The sequence below is a fragment of the Mus caroli genome, unplaced genomic scaffold (genome assembly GCF_978045245.1).
Source record: "Mus caroli unplaced genomic scaffold, Mus_caroli_1 scaffold_3, whole genome shotgun sequence".
Taxonomy (NCBI): domain Eukaryota; kingdom Metazoa; phylum Chordata; class Mammalia; order Rodentia; family Muridae; genus Mus; species Mus caroli.
In genome coordinates this window covers 68005133-68021722 of record NW_028227258.1, presented here as the reverse complement: position 1 = coordinate 68021722, position 16590 = coordinate 68005133, and the positions used below count along the sequence as shown (strand labels likewise).

Genomic DNA, 16590 nt, shown 5'->3' with positions numbered 1-16590 from the left:
CTTTGCTAGGTCTGGAGTCTGTTGCTTCTGCCAATTCACTTGTTTACCTCTGTAGTCTCACTTTTAGTAAATATTCTCTTTGTCACTATCCCTGGGTCTCTCAGACTCTTTTCTCTTAACCTCTCCAACCTCTATACATTTTTCTTAATATATGGTCTTGCCTGATTGATAGACGCTAAAGCAACTGCTGCCTTTGCTTTTGGTAATTCAGGGTCCATTGGGGTGTATTGTCGAAAGGCCTCCATGATCCTCCTTAAAGGGCTTTTACTCTCTAATATCATACATCATGGTCATTTTTGTGGTCCTGTGTCCTTGAGACCTACCAGAAGAGCCTGAAGGTAGACCAAGAGCCTCCTCTTACCTTTAATGGTGTTAAAATCCTTGTCTGGATAATTCATGGGAAAGGAAGCATATAGGAGGGGGATCCCCTGTGGGGCCAGCAACCAGCTTCCTGGTCTCTTGTGTGATGAAGGAAACCTGTAGATTGTGGTAGACATAGCCTTTCTCTTGTTAATAAGTCCATCAAAGTCAAAGTTACTTTGTCAGAGTCAACTGGCAAAGTCATGTCATCAAAGTTACCTGTCAAAGTCATCTCATCAAAGTTACCTCTCAAAGTCATCTCGTTAAAGTCACCTCATCAAAGTTTCTTTGTCAAAGTCATCTTGATATGAGAAACACAAACACAACATACAAAACATATATAAAACCTTCCCTGTCTTTCAAGCAGAAAGAAGAAAGAACCAGAACTGTCACTCATGTAAAAGAGCTCCCTATGACACCCAAAACACAAGGCTAACCTTTTCTCTCTATCTGGCAGAGATGAGAAATAGCAGCATTGGAGCCAGACATACAAGAGAGTTGGGGGTGGCTGAGCTGTTTGAACCACTCTAGGTATCTCTGTGTCCTCTAGACTATAGTTCTAAGACATGAAGAACTGAAGAGATGAGAGATGTAGGAAGAGATTTACACTTTATTTTACATGAGGGCAGTAATGACAAACCATAATCTTTGATATCTGTTGCATGTATGCTGCAGTCTCTCCCCTTTCAGGACTAATACAGTAACCATGGCAGTTCCATGTCTGAAGAGGACAAAAATCACCTGTGGAGGATGTACTCTATGAGGCATTGATAAGGTGAATCCTGCCAATTAAAGTGTTGAATTAAGAAGCGTTTAGGATATTTCTAAACCAGAACCTTAAGTGAAAAATGATTTCCAGTGAGGTTTTCCTGAGGGGGACCTACAAATTCACGAACTAAATTGGAAGGAGTCATCACAAGATCTGTGGGTGTAATCAGAATAACACACTGGAAAAAAGAAACTCACCTTAAGAGGTTTGGGGTTTTGCTTTCTGCCCACTATATAGGAGCTCTTCCACATGCCCTCCATTTTGTGAGCACTCAGACTGCTGACAAGTTCAGGAAAAAAACACCTTCCTTAATCATGTTTATGGCAGGAATCAGTGTAAGACCAGCACAAGGGAAAGCAACACATGTGCAGAGATTGATATTATGTCTTCATTTGTTGAAGAGTGACCCCAGTAATCAAAGTACACTAGTGATGGCCATTCTTTCTATCTGGACTACTCTGGGCTTAGATAACATACAAAACTAGAGGGCACAGCTTTTAAAAATTTTTTGCTTAAGATGAAGTATTTAGATCCAGTTCAAATACAGACCCATGGGGTAGAAATACACACACCTTTAATCTGAGTCGTGAGACATGAAAACACACACCTTTAATCCAGAAATTGAGACTAGAAGACACACCCTGAACTGGGCCATACCTTCTGATAGGGGCCTATATAAACACATGGAAGAAGGAAGATTTGTCTCTTGGCCTGCTTGCTCTCACCACACTAGCAAGCTCATTTCTTCAGTGACATTAGAAACTACTTCTTCAGGATTCTGGTATATATTGAAGAACACCTGAGACTTCAAACTTTGTGGACTAAGTAAGTACTGGCTTTAGCAGCTGTTATATTAGCTGGACCTCTGCCCGTACTCTTTGGTTGGTAGTTCAGTCCTGGGGAGAGTGTAACTAGTGACACCATTGCTCAGAAAATGGGCTTGCAAACCACCTCAACTCCTTCAGTCTCTTCTCCAAATCATTCATTGCAAACCACATTCTACCTCACTACTTGTGTTCAGGGAAATGGTTTATCCTTTGAGTAGAGGAAGGCTTTGTTTGAGTTAATTTTATATCTAGCCCTGCTGAAGTTGTTTATCAGGTTTAGGAGTTTTGTGGTGGGATTTTTGGGGTGGCTTAAGGATGCTATTATATCAGCTGCAAATAGTGATATTTTGACTTCTTCCTTTCCAATTTGTATCCTTCTCATATCCTTTGTTGTCTAATTGCTCTGGTTAGGACTTTGAGTACTCTATTGAATAGGTAGGCAGAGTCCCTGATTTTAGTGAGGTTTCTTCATGTTTTTCTCCATTCATTTGATGTAGGCTACTGGTTTGCTGTATATTACTTTTATTATGCTTAGGTTCGGGCCTTGAATTCCTGATCTTTCCAAGACTTTCACCATGAAGGGTTGTTAAATTTTGTCAAATGCATTCTCAGCATCTAATGAGATGATCATATGGTTTATTTTTTGAGTTTGTTTATATAGTGAATTATGTTGATGGATTTCCATATATTGAACCATCCCTGCATCCCTGGGATGAAGCCTAATTGACTGAGGTGGATGATCATTTTGATGTGCACTTAGATTCCATTTGTGAGAATTTTATTGAGTATTTTTCCATTGAAGTTTATGGAGGAAATTGTTATGAAGTTCTCTTTTCTTTGATGGGTCTTTGTGTGGTTTTTGTTTCAGCATAACTGTGGCTTCATGGACCGAATTGGGTAGTGTTCCTTCTGTTTCGATTTTGTGATATTAGTAAGAAGAGTATTGGTATTAGGTCTTCTTTGAATGTCTGATTGAATTCTGCACTAAAGCTATCTGGTTCTAGAGTTTTTTGGTTGGGAGACTTTTAATGACTGCTTCTATTTCTTTAGGGGTTACGGGACTGTTTAGATGATTTGCAGGAAGGGCAAGTCACAATCAGAACCAGCGAGACCAACTAACACCACAGATAACCAGATGGCAAGAAAAATACAGCACAATATAAATAAGAGTGTTTAAAAAATTTCAAACTCTTAGAAAAGTGGATAGAATAGCCAAAACTAGGTACCACAGACCTAAGATTCAATAAACACACAAAGACACATAAAGGCAGAGACAAAGAGGGACACAAACACAGAGGGGGGAGACAGAGAGCAGGAGAGAGAGAGGGGGAGACTTAAAACTCCCTACAGATCTATATTATCTTCTATAAAACAAATATTGAAACCTAGAGAAAAATACGGTAGAAACACAAGTTTCCAACATAATAGAAGGGGCAATTTAGGAGAAATTGAAACTAAAATCTAAACTGTATCTATAATTTTATCTAACAGGATCAAGGGGAAATAACTTACAATTCTTTTTTACAGATCAACTTAAATCTCGAAACTATCTCCAGCAGAAATGTCAGGAGACATGGAAGCCACTGGGTGGGGATACACACATATCAGCATTTACAACTTCTGCCACAAGTGGACCATTAGCAACTTTTCATTTTTCATGGATGGAACTAGGGAAAAGATTACAAGTCCAAAATTCTCACTGGAGGCCAGTGACAAAGTAGACTGTTGTTTGAGGGTACACCCAAACGGAAGTGATGAAGAAAGCAAAGATTACCTGTCAGTTTACCTGGGGTTACTCCACTGTCAAAAGAGCCCAGTTTGGGCAAAGTATGAATTCTGGATCATAAATTCCCAAGGAGAGAATTTTCAAAGTATGAAGAGCACAAATGCCGTTAGCTTTCAAAAAAACCAATACAGGGGATTCAAAAAGTTTATCCTATGAGATTTCCTCCTCTCCAATCCACCTTGGCTCCTCCCTGAAGACCAGCATACCCTCTGCTGCCAAGTGAGCATAGTGGGAGCCTTCTTTAACACATCTGAACAGAACATAACACCTGTAATCATGGATCCAAGACACATGATGGCAGATGACCTAGGTGAGCTGTGGGAGAATTCCCTCTTCACAGACTGCTGCCTGTTTGTAGCTGGCCAAGAATTCAGGGCTCACAAGGCCATCCTAGCAGCTCGCTCTCCAGTTTTCAGAGCCATGTTTGAACATGAAATGGAGGAGAGACTAACAAACCATGTTGACATCAATGACCTGGATCCCAAAGTCTTCAAGGAGATGATGGGCTTCATCTACACTGGGAAGGTGCCAAATCTCCACAGTCACTCCATGGCCTGTGATCTGCTGGCAGCTGCTGACAGGTATGGCATGGAGGGCTTGATGGTCATATGTGAGGATGCTCTCTCCAGGAACCTCTCTGTGGAGAATGCTGCACACACTCTCATCCTGGCTGACCTCCACAGCACACAGCAGCTGAAGACTCAGGCCCTGGATTTCATTGTACTTCATGCTTCTAAGGTCTCTGAGACCTCAGAGTGGAAGTCAATGGTGGAGTCCCATCCCCACTTGGTGGCTGAAGCATTCCACTTCCTGGCTTCTGCACGGTGTTTTCTTGGAGTCCTCACTTAAACACCTAAAATGAGTTTAGGGGATGGACAGCTATGACCAACATCTGTCTTCCAATAGCATAACCAGTGTTGTTACCACCGATTTCTGGTTACAGTACAGTATTGCTGGAACATTTATGGTGAACCTGGGAAACATTAGCATGGTGGCTCAGCATTTAAAACTGTTATATGTTAAAATGGTGGGTTGGGGATGGAGTCTGGGCAGTCTACTTGACATCTACTCTGTTATTGTTCTAGTTTGATTTTTGTCTGATGACATGGAAATTGGGATTTAACTTAGGTGCTGGACAAAGCGCAGACAATCCCGAGTTTCTTCAGAGAAACTTGTCTGCATTGGACTATGTAGAAGAGATGACTGGGGCCCAGAGCAAAGGATAAATCAAGCACAAAACCTTGTCTGCTGGAACTTGCAGTGTGATTTATAAAAATGCATACCATAAATAACCATGTTAAACCTTATCAAGACCTGTTTAGCCTTTGAACTATAGATGAGAGTCCATGTGGACTGATGTTGTTGGGAGCTATTAAGACAACTCTTGATCTCTGAATTGGGCCTCCCCCCCCCCAGAAGGGGGCTTTTATTGCCCTACCCCTCCCACTGACAAGTATCTATACTTCCCCTTTTGCTTGTGCATTTAAGCCTTGGGCCTTTGTCAATATATTTGGGGCTTTGATGCATTCCAGAATGCTTCCATGTCGTTATTCGCACAAGGCCCTCGTCCCTCTGTACCCCGCATTTGGTTCTTAGGAGGAGGTCCCCTCGAGACCCTCGAATAACTGGACCTGCTGGACGGGTCACGTGGCACCCAATGTGGGGCATGAGGTACGACCATTCTTCGGACAAAGGATTAAAGAGGTACCGCGCAGACAGGGAAACAGTGGGACAGTCAGCTGATACTTCGCTAGTATCGAGTATTGAGGACTGACATCAGAGAGGTAAGCCTAGGCATTCAGTTGTTGTCCCATTAACCATGGGGAAGGTTCTGTCCAAAGAGGCAGTTTTTATTCAAGAGATGAAGGGTTCTCTTAAGGAGAGAGGGATAAGAGTTTAAAAAAAGGATTTAATAAAGTTTTTTTGTTTTGTGGACAAGAGATGTCCATGGCTGGTATTAAATGGTCCTGAAATACACCCTTTAACCTGGAATAAAGTAGGCAAAGAAATCAATAGTTTAATAAAACAAGAAGATGTCCCTGAATCCTTTTTTAGTTATTGGGGAATCATCAGAGACCTCCTTGAGCAGGCAGAAAAAGGGCAGAGAAGGCACTCACTTCTTAGCCCTCACTGAAGATTTTTTTAGAAAACTCCCGATTGCCATCTCATAAAAGCAAAGCTGAGCCATTGGCGAATCATCAGTCTAGGCTGTCATCGACTATCTATGCCCCGGCCCCTAAGGACTCCCTGCCTTCCCCTCTTTCTCCCCAAATTACATTAGATTCTAGAAAAGGGGCCACTGATCAACCCTCTGTTGGACCAAAAAGAATTTACCCCGTTTTGTATAAGGAGTTGTCAAACAAACCCCTCGATCCTGCCTCAGAGGCAGAATTGGGTGAGGAAGCCTTTAAATATGAACAAGACCACTATGGTCCCGGGCCCGGTGCCTATCTTACCATGGAGCCCTTCAATTACCACCCCCCCTCCTTACTTGCCCCCCATTCCCCCTACCGCCCATCCCATATCGCTGGCTTCTCCATCCCTTCGGCAATTACTTCAAACTAAAAAAGAACTTCAGACTCAGATCACCAATCTTAAAGATGTTCTAGGGCTTCAAAAGGAGCTAAAAGACCTCAGTCTAGAGACCCAGAGTCTACAAAGAGCCTTCATGGGGAACCTTCAAGGTCCCATCTCAAAAAATCCCCAAACTGGCCGCAGAGGTCCCTCTCAGAAACAAGGGAATAAAAAATTGACCTTCCCTGTCCTCACCCAAGCTCAAGCTTGTCAGGTTGTTCCAGGTCATGAGGACCCCCCCCACACTGGCTTTTCTGATAAAGATCAGGGGGAACCAGAGAGTGATAAGGAGGAGTATCAAACAAACTCTGATTCCGATGAGGGTGGCATGTCCCCTGATGAAGGGTTGGACACCAACAGCGAACCAGTCTACAAAAAGCTAAAACTGAAACATGTAAAAGATCTTCATTCAGCAGTCAAAAATTATGGGGTTAATGCCCCGTTCACAGTATCTATATTAGAAGGTTTAGCAGGAGAAGGCTACTTGATACCCAATGAATGGAATAAAGTTGTTTAGTCTGTCCTCACTAGAGGCCAATATTTAACTTGGAAGTCAGAGTTTGTGGACAGAGGAGAAAATTTGGCTGCAAATAATAAAAAGAATCCTACCAGTAAGGCAGCCTCCTAGACTGCTGATAAAATCTGTGGTAAAGGCAATTTCGCTACAGACAAAAAACAATTAGAGCTCTCCCCTGGTATCCTCGCCCAGATGGCGCAGGCGGCCCTGGGAGCTTGGCATGCTGTCCCTGCTGCAGGGGCGCTAACTACGCCCCTAACCAAGATTATACAAGGGCCCCAAGAGTCCTATGCGCAGTTCGTTGCCAGATTGCAGGAAGCAGTTGAGAGAATTTTGGGACCTGAGGAAAGTGAGGGTCTGTTAGTCTGACAACTTGCTCTTGAAAACGCCAATGCGGCATGTAGGGCTGCCCTGAGAGGTAAAACCAAGAGTTTAGATATAAATGGTATGATCAAGCTTTGTAATGAGGTGGATGTGTTTTCTCAGCAAGTTTCTAAGTCTATTAACCTGGCCATTGGGGCTGCTCTACAACTAAGTAAAGGACAAAACACTTGCTATAGATGCAACCAACCTGGACATTTTGCTAGAGAATGCCCTACGCAAGGACAGACCACCCTAGTCTCAACCAGGCCTGTTACCCAACAAAAACTCTCCCCTGGTCTTTGCCATAAGTGCAAGAGAGGACACCATTGGACACGAGATTGCCGATCTAAGACTGATATCAATGGCCATCCACTATCTGCGGTTCAGGGAAATGGCCAAAGGGCCCCCCTGCGGGGCCCGTCTCCCCTAATAACAACTGCAGACAACCCCCTAGCCCCCATGGGAGATTGTGCAGGGCCACGACAGGAAATGCAGCGTTGGACCTGTGTTCCTCCACCACCAGTATTATAACTCCTGAGGAGGGAACAGTGGTCATCGAAACAGGTGAATTTGGGCCCCCTCCCCAAAAGACGTTTTTTCTCATCATCGGCCGAGTGTCCAAACTTTTACAAGGCCTAACAGTGACTCCTACAGTGGTTGACACCGACTACCATGGGGAGATAAAAATCTTAGTCACCGCCACGCAGGGACCACTTACCCTTAGGGCTGGAGAGCGCATAGCTCAAGCCCTACCACTCCCACTATTCGGCCATTTCCCTTATATGAAAAAAGAGGGAGGACCATCCTCCCCGGGATCCTCAGAAGTCTACTGGGCACAGAAAATAACTGATTCACGGCCCATGTTGACTTTGTTTCTAGAGGGCAAACAGTTTCAAGGACTCCTGGATACTGGGGCAGATGTGACAGTAATTTCCTTAACACATTGGCCTGCAGCCTGGCCCTTACAGCCCACTGCCACTCATTTAAAAGGCATAGGTCAAACACAGGACACCTTACAAAGCTCCAAACTACTAACATGGTCAGACAAAGAAAACAATACTGGAACTGTTCGACCCTTTGTGGTCAACGGCCTTCCTGTAAACCTATGGGGAAGAGACATACTCTCCCAAATGGGGATGATAATGTTTAGCCCCAATGAGACTGTCACCAATTTGATGCTAAAAACAGGGTACCTCCCAGGGAAGAGTCTAGGGAAAAATGAACAAGGAAGGATTTCTCCCATTATGCCCACACCCAAAAATAATAAAAAGGGTTTAGAGGCAGACTTTTTTTTCCTAGAGACCACTGTTCCTCCTGCATTCCAGGCAGATAAAATATCTTGGAAATCCAATGATCCTGTCTGGATCGATCAGTGGTCTATGCCTCAAGAGAAATTTCAGGCAGCCTTACAGTTGGTGCAGGAACAATTAAGACTGTCATACCTTGAGCCTTCTACCTCCCCATGGAACACACCGATATTTATCATAAAAAAGAAAAGTGGAGCCTGGAGACTGTTACAGGACCTTCGAGCTGTAAATAAGACCATGATGCCGATGGGGGCACTTCAACCAGGCTTACCATCTCCTATCGCAATTCCCAGAGGTTATTCTAAAATTGTCATAGATATTAAAGATTGTTTCCTTTCTATCCCACTTCATCCCCAAGATTGTGTCCCTTTTGCCTTTTCCATTCCCATTGTAATTCACGTGGGACCAAATCCCCGCTTTCAATGGCGGGTTTTACCCCAGGGAATGGCTAATAGCCCTACCTTATGTCAGAAATATATGCCACAGATTATTAACCCTTTAAGACAAGAATTCCCTGATGCCTATATAGTACACCATATGGATGACCTGCTCGTTGCCACAAAAGAATTATCCTCCACCCATGTGGTTGCCCAGGCCATAGTTAGGGCCCTCCAAAGGTGGGGATTTGTCATAGCTCCTGATAAAATTCAAATTCAGTACCCTTTCATGTTTCTAGGCTTTCAGTTAGAACCCATTAGAGTTCATTCCCAGAAATTAACCATCCGCACCTCACAGCTGAGGACCTTAAATGATTTCCAAAAGTTGGAGATATAAATTGGTTACGTCCCTATTTAAAATTGACTACTGGAGACCTAAAGCCCCTTTTTGATACACTCTGGGGAGATTCTGACCCAAACTCCCTGAGAAAGTTATCTCCTGCTGCCCTAGAGGCGATTAATGGTGCAGGGACTTGTGCAAATGCCACCCAACATGCGGCCCTCAGAGATCAACTCTTTTCCAAAAACAGTCATTCTGAGGGATTTTACGTATGCCCAGGTCCCTCACATTGTGCTCCTAATCTTGGCCATAAGTGCGGCTATGACAATTCGGTTTTTTTGTGCCTCCTGGGGGTGTGAGACCACTGGCGATGCCTATTGGAGCCCCTCATCTTCGTGGGACCTTATTACCCTCAAAAATATTGGAACATATTCCACCAATGATGATCCTTGCAAAAGTGAAGGGCCCACTAAGGGATGGTGTAATCCACTGATCCTAAAATTTACTGCTAAGGGGAGGAATTTAAAAGCATGGGAAAGTTCACGCCCTCTGGCCTGGGGCCTAAAATTGTATCAAGATAACAATGATAATGGCCTGACCTTTAAGGTTTAGCTTCTTAAAACCATCCCTAACAATCATAAATTTTTCTATAGGGCCTAATCCCCAGTTACACCACCCTATATCCCCAAACAGTCCCTGACTTCCAGGTACCCGCCCTCCTGTTCCTGCCCCAGGGCATGATACAACCCTATTTCAGCCCACTCTCCCTGCGGGGGGGGGGGCTCTTCCACTGATTTACTGTGGTCTATATTGAATGCTTCTGCTTTAGCCTTGTTAGATAAGACACAAAGAGATAATGTGTCAGAATTTGAAGATTGTTGGATGTGCTTTTCTGCTTCCCCGCCCTTTTATGAGGGCATAGCCTTATTTGGAAATTTTACCCTGCTTTCAGATGCTAGGCAGCTTCCCTTTGAGTCAGTTCAGCTTACCCTGACAAAACTCTCTGGGATAGGAAGTTGTGTGTTGGTCCCAGACATGCTTCTGCCACGGCCCTTGCTAGAGATTTGCAATAACACGTTTAGAGTAAATAAAAATGGGTTTTCTTATCTTCTTGCCCCAAATGATACCTTTTTAGCATGTTCCACGGGCCTTACACGGTATATTATTATACAAGATTTTATAAATAATAGAGATTATTGTGTCCTGGTTCAGCTTTTTCCAAATTTTAGTATTCATAAGTCAGATGACTTATTAAAGTTTTGGGACCGAGGTGCCTCCTTGCCATCCCGCTACAAAAGAGAGCCTATCTCAGCAGTGACCCTTGCGGTCCTTCTTGGCCTGGGTGCTGCTGGGACTGGAACCAGAATCGCAGCCCTTGTGTCATCTCAACAGAATGTGTGAAATTACCATCTGCTCAAAGAGGCTATTAGCCAAGATATAGAGAATATAAAAAGGGACCTAGATGATCTTACTGATTCCTTGGTCTCCCTTTCAGAAGTTGCCCTTCAAAATAGAAGGGGATTAGATTTCCTCTTTCTACAACAAGGAGGCTTATGCACTGCAGTTAAAGAACAATGCTGCGTATATGCTGATAAAACTGGATTAGTTAAAGATAGCATTGCCAAGGTTACTGCCAATTTAGAAAAAAGAAAAAGGGAGAGAGAACAACAAGAGTCATGGTATCAAAATTTATTTTCAACCTCCCCCTGGCTCTCAACCTTGTTGTTGCACAAGGCCTCATCCCTCTCTACCCCCCATTTGGTTCTTAGGAGGAGGTCCCCTCGAGACCCTTGAATAACTGGACCTGCTGGATGGGTCATGATGTGACAGAATTTAACCTTCAAATGCTCTCCAGTTTTGTTGTTTTTGTTTTGTAAGCGGCTTTGGAAAAATTATATGATAGTAGGTGTGGTAATTCATGCTCCTAACCCCAGCACTGAGGTAGCTGCAACAGAAAGATTAGTAGACCCCAACCTGGGCTAAAAGAGAAGAAATTTACATTATGCGTTATTATGTCTGTTTATCTGCCTTATATTATTATGAAATTTAAAAATTGAGTGCTGAGAAAGACTGATGAATTTTTCATTTATTTATATAAAATTGTCACAGCAAGTTCCCCCTTCCCCTGAACCTTGTGACTTTCAAAATTATTTTTATGGACAGCTGAGAGTGAAGAGTCCTCTCAGGATAGGAAAGGAACATGTATTGGACCAGTGCAGGGCTGAGGAATGCACATCCTTCAAAACAACTATCTTGTAGGCCATTCAATTAATACATTATTAATGTTGAAAAAATAAATGACAGAAATCCAAAAGTATCTTCTTTTCCGTGTCTTATCCTTGTTATTCCTGTCTCCACTTAAACTCTAAAGAATGTGTGGATACTTCCTAGTGAACTTTGGTGACATTCTTGAAAAGTCAAAACATCTGTTGAAAGTAAGACACTCAGACAGGCACAGTGGCTCACACCTTTAATCCCAGCACTAGGGAGGCAGAGGCAGGTAGATCTGAGTTAAACAGTCTATAGAGCCAGTTCTAGGACAGCCAGGGCTATACAGAGAAATGCTATCTTAAAAAACAAAAAGAGAGAATAAGACACCCTGTCAGCAGTTTGAGGGTGGGGTTCATACTATTTTTGTTGTGCAGTCTGCTTTTGTAATGTGTTTAATCCTCCATGGTACTCCGTGGCCCTCTGTAGCTCTGTGCTGGAGGAAGACTTCAGCAGTGGTAGACACAGTCCAGTCTCTGTCTGATCTGCCTTCCATGGGTAACCAGAGTATATTCTGCCACCCTGAACCTTGGAAGGAAAGTGTAAGTGCTCCTTCTTTGTAGCAGGTTGTCCTTCCCTCCCCACGTTTGCTTTGTAAGATGAATGAGCAATATGGCAGATCTCTGATCCCATTCAAGAGTCCTTTCTTCCTCTCTGAGGTGGAAGAAAGCTGACTTTCTAAGGGAAAAGATTTGTATAAGCATGGCAGCTCATGTCTATTATCCTAACATTTAGACTAAGGAAGAGGTTCATGAGTTGAAGGCCAGCCTGAACTTCAAACCAAGAACTTGTCTCAAAGCAGCATAACAGTACAACAGCAAAGGGTGTTTAACAGCCTCACATCTTCCTTTCCTGTGTCTTGTTGGATAGGTCATATGCCCCAGTGTCTGAAAGTATGCTGCAGTGACAGTAATCTCATCTCCTAGCACAAGGAGCTTTCCCATGACCAAGGGGACCTTCCTTCCCTTGATGCTGCTGACAGCGGTCGTGGGAGCTGGACATCATGCTCTGATGGTTCTCATGACAACATACAGACCATTCAGCACCAGAGAAGCTGGGAAATACTGCCATTTGGACACACTCACTTTAACTATTCAGGGGATGCTGCGGGCGTCTTCCATGGGCTACTGGGGAGAAGATTCAGAAGGCTACACAGGCACTATCAAGCCAAGGGGTGGGAAGGATGTCTCCACTGAGGCAGAGAACAGCAGCATGGAGCTTATGACTACAGAGGAAGCCAAACCTGTCCCTATGCCTGCCCACATAGCTGTGATGCCAAGCACTACCAAGGGACCCATCAGTAAGTGTGGAAATGGAATGCTAGGGGGCACACCTCAACTATGGCTGTAACCTAGTTACTGTGGAAACTGGCTTCTCAATTGTCCATTGCCACATATGGTTCCAAATCAGAACTTCGAGGAAAGCAGATGCTGTTTTGGTTTCCAGGACTTCCCACATTATCATCATGAACCAGTCTTCTGATTTTATTTTTTTATTTTTTAAAAAATTTTATTAGCTATTTTGTTCATTTACATTTCCAATGCTATCCCAAAATTTCCCCATGCCCTTCCCCCTCTCTCCTGGCCCTGGCGTTCCCCTGTACTTAGGCATATAAAGTTTGCAAGACCAATGGGCCTGTGTTTCCACTGATGTCCTACTAGGCCCTCTTCTGATACATATGCAGCTAGAGACACAAGCTCCGGGGAATACTGGTTAGTTCGTATTGTTGTTCCACCTATAGGGTTGCAGATTTCTTTAGCTCCTTGAGTACTTTCTCTAGCTCCTCCATTGGGGGCCCTGTGATCCATCCAATTAGCTGACTGTGAGCATCCACTTCTGGGTTTGCTAGGCCCAAGAATAGCCTAACAAGAGACAGCTATATCAGGGTCCTTTCAGCAAAATCTTGTTAGTGTATGCAATGCTGTCAGTGTTTGGAGGCTGATTATGGGATGGATCCCCGGGAATGGCAGTCTCTAGATGGTTCAACCTTTTGTCTCAGCTCCAAACTTTGTCTCTGTAACTCCTTCCATGGGTGTTTTGTTCCCAATTCTAAGAAGGGGCAAAGTGTCCACACTTTGGTCTTCGTTCTTCTTCAGTTTCATGTGTTTAGCAAATTGTATCTTATATCTTGGGTATCCTAAGTTTTTGGGCTAATATCCACTTATCAGTAAGTACATATCATGTGAGTTCTTTTGTGATTGAGTTACCTCACTCAGAATGATGCCCTCCAGGTCCAACCATTTGCCTAGGAATTCCATAAATTCATTCTTTTTAATAGCTGAGTAGTACTCCATTGTGTAAATGTACCACATTTTTTTGTATCCATTCCTCTGTTGAGGAGCATCTGGGTTCTTTCCAGCTTCTGGCTATTATAAATAAGGCTGCTATGAACATAGTGGAGCATGTGTCCTTCTTACTGGTTGGAACATCTTCTGGATATATGCCCAGGAGAGGTATTGTGGGATCCTCCGGTAGTACTATGTCCAATTTTGTGAGGAACCGCTAGACTGATTTCCAGAGTGGTTGTACAAGCTTGCAATCCCACCAACAATGGAGGAGTGTTCCTCTTTCCCTACATCCTCGCCAGCATCTGCTGTCACCTGAATTTTTGATCTTAGCCATTCTGACTGGTGTGAGGTGGAATCTCAGGGTAGTACACAGCCATCATAGCAAAGTCTAAACGTAATAAATGGAAATCACTATCATTCAATTATAGATAAATAAATATTGACATTTTTGTAAATTCTCCTGGAATTTTTTTGTAGTTTTTATCTTATTTGTGTCTGTGTGTTTGCCTGTTTAACTGTATTGTTACAAAACGAGGGGCTTAGGGCTGAAGAGATAGTTCTGTGTCTAAGAGCTCTTGTTTCTTGGCCAGAGGAGCAGAATTCAGCTCCCAAAACTCATGTGGACATCTTAGAGCCCGCAGTAACTCTAGATGCAGGAGATCCAACACACTCTGCTGGCCACTGGATCTCATGTGTGTGCGTGTGTGCTCGTGTATGTGTGTGTGTGTGTGTGCATGTGTACATACAGAATTTTAAAACCACGCTTTTTAAAAAGGAAGGCCTGGAGAGATGGCTCTGTGGTTAAGAATATAAACTGCTCTTGCAGCACAGTTCAGTTTCCACACCCATGTAGGTGTGGCTCGGGACTGCCTAAAATGTTAGTGCAGGAAATCCGTCCTTTCTTCTGGCTCCCAGGGACAACTTTGCTCCCATGCATGTACCTCACACAGAAACAGGCATACATATAAATCTTGTTAAAATACATCTGGTTTTAGAGCTTAAATAAACTTCACTAATTACATTCCAACCAATAAGCATGTACATAGTTTTATTTATTTATTGCAGTCTGAGTTTGGTTCCTCTGTCTGTTATAAAACCAATCTGACCAAAAGCAACTTGGGGAAGGAAAGGGTTTATTCCATCTTCCATTCCAGGTAAGAAAAGCCCATCATTCAGGGAAGTTGGAGCAGGAACTGAAGCAGGGTCGTGGGAAATACTGCCTACTGGATTACCCTCAGGCTCACAGTCAGCTCATATAGGCCAGGCCTACTTTCCAAGGGATGGCACCACCTGCAGTGGGCTGAACCCTCCTGAATCAATTAGCAATCAGGAAAATGTCTAACAGGCCACCTAATGGAGGCAGTTCCTCAAGTTGAAATTTCCCTTTTCCAAGTTAATCAAGGTAGCACCCTAGACTGGCCATCACAGTTATTACTGTATATAAGACAGTAGGCTGGACCTGCTTCAGCTACTTACTCCTGGCTCAGCTTCCTAGGTGCTGGAATATGGACCTAAACAACCACACCCAGCTGCCTTTTTAGTAGACTTTATAAACCAGATATGACAGTGTAGAAATTGAATCCCAGCTTTTGGGAAGCAGAGGCAAGAGGATCTGTTCGTGTTCAAGGCCAACCTGGTCTACATATCACCTTCTAGCATAGCCAAGGCTACACCCACCCCCAAAGATATATAGATATATTTTTGTGGATATTGTGGATATCTGTTAAGATTTGCATGATGGGGCTGGTGAGATGGCTCAGTGGGTAAGAGCACCCGACTGCTCTTCCGAAGGTCCAGAGTTCAAATCCAAGCAACCACATGGTGGCTCACAACCATCCGCAACGAGATCTGGCGCCCTCTTCTGGAATGTCTGAAGACAGCTACAGTGTACTTACATATAATAAATAAATAAATCTTTAAAAAAAAAAAGATTTGCATGATGTACCCATTTTGTTGTTTTTGTGCATGATAGCACAGAGAAATTATCCGCTTGTTGATTCCTTATTTTGTTTTCTTCCCTGCTGTGTTTGCAGAAGATGAACAAGTGTCTACTGTTTGAGGCACGGGCTCCTTGATCCAGAATGAGCCACCCAAAGGAGAGCACAAGAAGACATCCCAAGCCTTGGAGCCTTGGCATGCACATCTGAGGATGGTGGACCAGTTCGCCTCCTTCCCTGCCTTAAAGTAGCATGGGGCTTCTTCTCCCCTTCTTCCTTTCCCCTTTGCATGTGAACATGTGAAATACTGTGAAGAAAGGCGATTCCCTCTGGCAGTCCTTCTCCATGCCTGGAAGGAGATTCCAATCTTCCTCTTAGATTTCAATCCAGTCCTAGCCCTGGATCTCATTTGGAAGATGAGATAAGCTAGCCTTTGAACTACCCGGGGTCTCAAACCCACCAAATAAGACAAAGACTGATATGAAATCCTTTAAGTACAGTGTTTGTCCACTTGTTTACAATATCCTTTAAAAACTTAGTTTGAAGATTGTGTTCACAGAGTAAATGTTATATCCATTTAATGATTAGAGTATTATTTTGAACCTTATCTAGGATTGCCAGCCTGGGTTTCTGGAAAACCAAATATGTAAGACAGGGTTTGACCTCACCAAGGAAAGACCTGTGCAGTGACACTGTCTTCCCATGTCCTTCTGGCCTTGCCGGGGAAGTGCCCTATCCCAGAAGCATCAAACATTAGCCAATTACTTAAATACCAAGACTCCTCACCTGCCCCTTCCCCAGTGGGTGAGGCTCTAATGTAAAACAGTTTGCACATGACCATGGGAGGGAACTAGGACTTGTATGTCCTGTCTGAGCC

General features: G+C 43.5%; 1 pseudogene; it reads left to right on the top strand.

Moving 5' to 3' along the window:
• The first annotated feature begins 3517 nt into the window (after window positions 1-3517).
• On the top strand, window positions 3518-4591 carry LOC147005563 (TD and POZ domain-containing protein 5-like; annotated as a pseudogene).
• The last annotated feature ends 11999 nt before the right edge of the window (window positions 4592-16590 follow it).